The sequence below is a fragment of the Netta rufina genome, assembly GCF_964035555.1.
Source record: "Netta rufina genome assembly, chromosome: 1".
NCBI classification, from domain to species: Eukaryota; Metazoa; Chordata; class Aves; order Anseriformes; family Anatidae; genus Netta; species Netta rufina.
Window position 1 is genome coordinate 60,482,392 of NC_140123.1, and position 6,415 is coordinate 60,488,806.

Consider the following 6,415-nt stretch of genomic DNA (forward strand, 5'->3'; position numbering starts at 1 on the left):
TTAATATCAGCACAAACCAAACTGGTAGTAAAAATCTTCTCTTTCATCTGAATGTATCACTTCTGATTCTGCAAACAAACAAAAATAAATAAATAGAAAAAGGAATTGTTTATGGAGCACCAATGCCAATGAAGCAATCTTTTTATGCATGCGAAGTAACAGTGAGCCAAAGCCTTCTGTTATGTACTGCATTTGCTTCTGAGGGCAACAAAACAAAACAAAACCATGCTTTCTTGAACTTCCTTTGTTTTACCTAAGAGAAACTTTATTATTATTATTTCTCAGAATACAATATTTGACAAAAAAAATAAGTGGGAAATATTATTTAATTGAGAAACAACTCGCCAACAGACTAGAGAAGCAAGAAACTAAAAGCAAACTGGAAACACCTTCCCCCATCCACCCTCTTCCACCTCCTCCCCCTGAGTGACACAGGGGAACAGGGAATAGGGGCTGCTGTCAGTCCATGACGCTTTGTCCCCACCGCATGCTCCCTCTCTGCCCCTGCTCCACGTGGGGTCCCTCCCACGGGATGCCGTCCTTCCCAAACTGAGCGTGCAGGGGCTGCCCACAGGCAGCAGCTCTTCAAGCACTGCTCCCACATGGCTCCGTACCACGGGGTCCATCCATCCCCCAGGAGCAAACTGCTCCAGCACGGGTCCCCCATGGGCGGCAGCTTCCCCCAGACTGTGCTCCTGTGTGGGCTCCTCTCCACAGATTGCAGCTCCGGCCCGGGGCCTGCTCCTGCGGGGGCTCTCCATGGGCCGCAGCCTCCTCAAGGCCACATCCACCTGCTCCACCGGGGGCTCCTCCACCCATGGGGGGGCTGCAGCGTGGAGATCTGCTCCATGGGGGACCCATGGGCTGCAGGGGGACAGCCTGCTCCACCAGGGGCCTCTCCACAGGCCACAGGGCAACTGCTGCTCTGTGCCTGGAGGACCTCCCGCCCTCCCGCTGCACTGACCTGGAGGTCTGCAGGGCTGCTTCTCACTCCTGCCTCCCAGCTGCTGTTGTGCAGTAAATTTTTCCCTTCCTTAAATCTGCTCTCCCAGAGGTATAAACAACATCACTTACTGGCCTGGCTCTGGGCAGCAATGGGTCCCTTTTAGAACCAGCTGGAGCTGGCTCTGATCTGACATGGGGCAGCTGCTCGGCTTTGCTCACAGAGGCCATTCCTGCCGTCCCCTGCTGCCAAAACCTTGCCACATAAATCCAATATGGTGACTAAAATGGCTTTCTTACCACTCCAGTTCTTACCCCTCCAATTATGAATGCAACAGATCAGATCAGATTGGCTATGTTTAATCACCCAGGATACACCCGATCTTTTTCTGATTCAGTGAAGACATGCAATGAGGATGCATCCATATTCTGAGGCATCCATTAAGTATTCCATTACGGCCCATGGAGAAAAATAGGCAATTCTGTGGCACTGTTCATCTCCTAAAACAAATGATTCATGGGTTGAGGGAATCATACTGCACATGAGCTTTTTAACCTCCATGGCTGTCAGACCCTCCGGTTGCAACCTCACACAATGTAGCTATCAAAATTTAGCTCATAATCTCACCTACTGCAGCAGCCATTGAGCTCAAAAGGGAGCATGGTATTTTATTAATGTAGTTTCACGTACAGGAAAGAAACGTGACTATTGCTGAATGTTTTCCTTGTTGCAGCAAGAAATATGAAGGTTAAGAAAGAAAAAAAAAAAAAAAAAGAAAAAAATGCAACCATTTTGTTATACACCAATGTCAGACTCGTGTCTAATAAGATGATGTTATGCTCAGGAGCAGAGGAAGAAGTGTGATTTAATTGGAATTAACTGGTTAAATCAAAATATTTACTTGGAGATTAATTGGTTTAAGAAGCTTTGTGGAAGGAAAAAGCAGAAAATCCGTAAAATGAGTAACGATGGCATATAAAAACAAATGAAAGAGAATGGTATTTATGGCATCATTTGTAACTTGGCATTAAGTCAAATCTAAAAAGGTGATCTTTTTTTCCCATTATTTAAGATCACTTCAGAAGAGGTTTATTGGGCAATATTTACTAATAAACTGGGTAGCCAAAGTAGCCAAGGAAATTCTGAGTGAGTAATACTGAACTGGAATATAACAACAGTCCTGTTAAGACTGTAAGTGTATTCAGAGTTTGTTTCTAATCCAGTATGCTGTTGGTGGATGGAAAGCTTCGAGAAAAGATCTGGACGTTCTAATGCACTTTCATGTACTTTATATATATATGTGTGTGTGTACATATGTATATATATATACACTGCTATTTAAAAAATGAAGTGGGAAAACATACAGATTCTGATTTAAAATTTATCAAAGACCTTACACGTATTTCTTAACAGGGTCTTGGTCTTGATGTATGTGGAGTTCTAAGGCCTATACAGGAAAGGCAGTACAGATCTATACAGTGACCTTGTTTTCCAGTTAACTCTTCTCACTTCTGGTCTCAGACCCCAACCCAAGCAATTAGCTTGTGAAATAATCCTTCCTCCTGAAGGACTCTGGCTATATGAAAGCTATAGCTTTCAGGTCTCTTCTTGTGCTTTCACCTAATGGCATATTTGCTCTGATGTGTCCCATTCTGCTTATGCTAATTACATAATTTAAGCTATTTGTACTGTATCATATGGAACAACTTGTGTTAGTTCAAGATCATACTCCATGTTTTGAATAAATTATTTCAAATCTTTTTTTTTTTTTTTTTTAATCCCTTCTTTTCCAAAATTTTATCAACCTGAAAATACTTTTGAAGACACAGATTGGCATTTTTTGTATCTCACTTCCAAATACATACACCTAATCCATCTACCTTTTCTTCTACATCAATAGCATTGCTTTGTTGCAATCCTTCACGTTACAGCCCACTGTTATTACTCTGTTCATGTTAATTTAGAGGCCTCACTGCCATCTAGGGGTTTGTGCTTGCCTCTTTGTATACACTTGATGAGAAACCTTTTGCCCCTAACAGCTCTACAATCTCAGAATTGCAGGGGACTGGTCACAAAAAAGAGAGAGTGTCTTTCACCCATTGTATTTAACAAACTGCATCACACACACACAAAGTGCACTGCTCATCTAGGAAAATATGGGGTATAAGCCTTATATTAATTTGTAGTCTCATGGAAAACACTTTTACTGTCTGCTTTGTATAATGAGACAGATACTGTAATTATTTGAATATGAACTTTATATCAAATCTGAAGTACTGATGATTCATTAACATCATTTTTCACAGCCTTTTAAGAGGGCTTACAAAATATTGTAACACTAGAGCAAGCAATTAATGAGAAATAGCTAGTCAGGTGTAGGTACAGATAATATGGAGGGCTGAAAGGAGATCTTTAAGAAGAAGCTGAATAAAACTACACAAGATTGATTCAATTAAGATTTTGATTTCATCAGGTGTTTTTTGCTTGCATAAAATTACTTAATTGTTTTCCGGTCTGACTCTTAAAATTCACATCTAAGTGAACACACCCAACAATGACTGTTGAAGAACCACGAGTAGGATGTTAATTGGATAGATAGAGACTATATATGCATTTACTGTCAAATGGACTAAGAGCAATTACTCTGCTCATGAATCTTGTGCAAATTGATCACAACACTGGGCCATTCAGTGACTACAGAAGTGCAGATCAGGAAACCCAAAGTGCTAAGGTTGAATTCTGGCAGCATGAAAGAACCCCACAGCTGGCTGCCTGTCCTTCTCTGGTGCTGTGGCTGGTGCTCATCACTAACACAAAATAACCTAATTTGCCCTCTTCTTTTTTTCTTTTTCTTTTTTTTTTTTTTTCCTCACTTATCTTGCTGAGGTAGTTTTCCGTCATCCATCTGAGCATAAAGTGACTTTGGCTTGTAAAATCTGATGGGAGAGAGAGGTTTCCCTAGTGGATGATTCAACTGCCTAAACTTGATGCTTAGTATAAATGCAGTGCCTTCGTGTCTACATTTTGTGCCCAGCAATATTTAAGAATCAGATAGCTTCTGCTGTACCTTGCTAAATGTAATTTTATTTTCTATTCTAGATCATGTCATATATGATAAGAGGCTAAGAGCTTCCCTCCATCTCTGTGGCTTTGTTTCATGTTGCAGACAGCTAACTGACTAATGAACATCTGTACATATTTTTTACCCAACACAGTTCCAGAAAGCTAATGATAATGATCCAGAAAGCCATACACTGCATCCTTCCATCATATCTTATTGTGATTTTTACAATTTATTCATCCCAGGGTGCTCTGAAATATCTTGTCTCTGAGTTTGATATAACAGACCATCCTAGGAAGAATAAATAGCAGGAGACATTACAATTTTCAATTCTACAGACAGTTTCTGCAATTAAAGCATATATATTCCTTCTCTAAAACAAGTTTCCAAAACCACCTGTGGTGGTTTTACTCAGGTGGGCAGCCGAGCTCCACCACAACCGCTCTCTCACTCCCCCTCTCCTCAAAGAGGAAGGGGGAGAAAATACAACACAGAGAACTCGAGGTTTGAGATAAGAAAGGTTTAATTAAAGGGAAAGGGAATGGGAGGAAAAAACAGAGACAAAAGAAGCAATCAGTCCGCGCGGAAGCACAGAGAGAGGAAAAAATTATTCTCTACTTCCCATCAGCGAGCGGTGTTCGGCCACGTCCTGGGAAGCAGGGCCTCAAACGCATAGTGGTTGTTCAGGAGGAACAGCCCCCTCCCCCATGAGAGCCCCCCCTTTTATTGCTGAGTGTGACATCAAGTGTTATGGAATATCCCTTTGGTTGGTTTAGGTCAGCTGCCCCAGCAATGTCCCCTCCCCATCACTTGCCCACCCCCAGCCTGCTGGCTCTTGGGGGCTTGGAAGGAGTCCTGATGCTGTGCCAGCACTATGCAGCAATAGACACAACACTGGAGTGATATCAGTGCTGTTCCAGCTACGTGTGCAGAGTACAGCACTGTGCGGGCTGCTGCAGGGAAAAGGTGACTCCAGCTCAGACAGACCCAACACACCACCATAGCTTTAAGTGCTGTTTTCCCCAAAGTTACAAAATACTTAGAGGTAACAGGGAAATAAAATAAAGTAAATAAATAAATAATATATATATATATATATATAAAAGTTCAGTTCATATACCTTAAAAAAGTCAGACACAAAGCAATTTATTGATTTATTAAAACTACATAATTAACTAGCCATCAATGAACTATGTGACCAGGATCAACTGCAACAGACAAACCACAGTACCAAACATAAAATGTTAATACATAACTTCTGGTTTCTAAATACCATTTATAGTATCCTGTACAGAACTCATCCCCACACATACCTCCATTGACAGTATTTTCCAATGAAGAGTTTGGATAGTTTGGATTCATTACCTGGTGTGCAATGAGCCAATCCACCTGCTAGGTCAAGATATTGTTTATTTCAGAATTGTGCAAGTCTGGGTACGAGGTGGTTTCCCACAAAGCTGGCACTCTTAGGACCTTCTGCACTATTCTTTATGCAATCCTTTATCAATACGTTTACATGTTTGTACAATTCCCTTGTCTCCGACTGGTTACCTAATTAGCACACTGCTGACATGACACAATCATTCTGCGCATCCTCAGAGAGGGAGGGTCCCTTGTTGCGCTGGGGTCTCACACCACAGAGAAACTTAATTTTTTACTATTATCACAAGGTTAGTTCATGGATAGTTCACATAAGAATACTCCCAATCTTTGTTTTTCAGTCAGCTATTCACATTATATTTATTGGTAACACATTCAAGGGCCTAACCAGAATGTTTCCCTCAAGAATGTCAACATAACAGTTTGTCTGATTACTAGTTCCTGAGTTAATCATCCAACAGACATCTCCAAGGCCAGGGTCATCTTGCCCTTTCCTCAAAGCACATACTTTATCTCTTCCACACAAAACAATCAAACTCTTTACTGGTATCAACAGGCCCCGCCACCATGGACGCCCCTTGTGCACACCCCTCCTTGTGGGGCAGGTGGGTGCCCCAGCCTTGTGTCATTCCTCGTGCTGCTTCCTGCACCCACTGACCCATGCCCTGGTGAGAAAGCCCCCATGAAGCCCCTGTGCCCACCCCATGCTCCGGTGAGTACATAGCTCTGTTCCCCATCTCTGTCTCCCAGTACAAATTTCCATGCCTATTTTATACTGCTTTACAAGCTGACTCCTGTTGCGTCAAAAATTTCTTTGTAATTTGCACATTGCTTTTTAATTTTGTTGAAGACTTTTTCCTTTTCAGTATGACTGGATGGGTTTGGGTGTTATCCCTATCACCCCTACCCCAAGCTTTTCCTATTGTATTAGCTGTTGTAATCCAGGCAGTTTAGTAAACAGGGAACCATGCAAGCACTCTCAACCACTCACAGTTTACACATGAAAATTGTTTATCAGAGTCTCACAATTC